Consider the following 1,081-nt stretch of genomic DNA (forward strand, 5'->3'; position numbering starts at 1 on the left):
CATGGTATTTCCAGCTTTCCATATTCAAGCTTGAATATTCACCTGAACGTATCCAAGCTGATATTGGTGATATGCGGCAATTCGATGTGTTTCATACTCCCCAGATGGTGTGAAATACGGTGAGCGACATCCGGTGTGCACTCTGTCAAATCTGACCACTGTCAAATCCAGCGTAATTGCAGGTTTTACACAATCCGTCCTAAATATTCAAATCAACGAATCACCGCTGCTATTGGTGATATGTCGACAACTCCATGCGCATTATAGTCCACATTTACTGCCAAATACACGGCATGACATTCGGTTTGCACTCTGTTAACTCTGGTCTAGGTCAAGGCCAGCGTAGTTCCAGATTTGCATGTTCATGTTTCAATATTCAATTCAACCTATCTCCCCTGCTATTGGTGACATGTCGATAATTCGATGCGCGTTATACACCACATATGCTGCGAAATACAGAGCACAACATCCGGTTTGAGCTATATCGACTCTGGGCAATGCCAAACCCATCGTATTTGCAGCTTTGTATATTCAAGCTTATATATTCATCTGATCGTATCTCCGCTGCTACTGGTGATATGTCGATAATTCAATGCACGTTGTACACGACACATGCTGCCAAATATAGAGCACAACATCAGGATTGAGCTACGTCATTTCTGGGCAACGCCAAACCCAGCGTATTTGCAATTTTGCACATTCGGTGTTCTATATTCATCTGTACGTGCCCCGCTGCTATTGGTAATATGTTAGTAATTCGATGCTGGTTATACACCACATTTGCTGCCAAATACAGGGCACGACATCTAGTTAGGGCTATGTCAACTCTTGTTTAGGTTAAGACGAGCGTATTTTCAGTTTTGGATATTCAAGCATGAATACTCATCTGAACGTAACCCCACTGCTATCCGAGATATGTCTTCAACACTGCGAGCGTTATACTCCACATATGCTCCAAATACGTGGAACGACATCCTGTTCTCGCTACGTCAAGTCAGTCCTAGGTCAAGACCAGCGAATTTGCAGTTTTGCATATTCAAGCATGAATATCCATCTGAACGTATCTCCGCTGCTATCCGAG

At 43.3% G+C, this 1,081-nt stretch overlaps 1 protein-coding gene across 1 annotated transcript in view; it reads left to right on the forward strand.

Annotated features, from left to right (window-relative positions):
• LOC122577433 overlaps positions 1 to 1,081 on the forward strand; it is a gene marked incomplete at its 5' end in the record, with an annotated part of 702,209 nt that overhangs the window by 504,026 nt on the left and 197,102 nt on the right.

Source organism: Bombus pyrosoma, unplaced genomic scaffold (assembly GCF_014825855.1).
Source record: "Bombus pyrosoma isolate SC7728 unplaced genomic scaffold, ASM1482585v1 HiC_scaffold_4710, whole genome shotgun sequence".
NCBI lineage: Eukaryota > Metazoa > Arthropoda > Insecta > Hymenoptera > Apidae > Bombus > Bombus pyrosoma.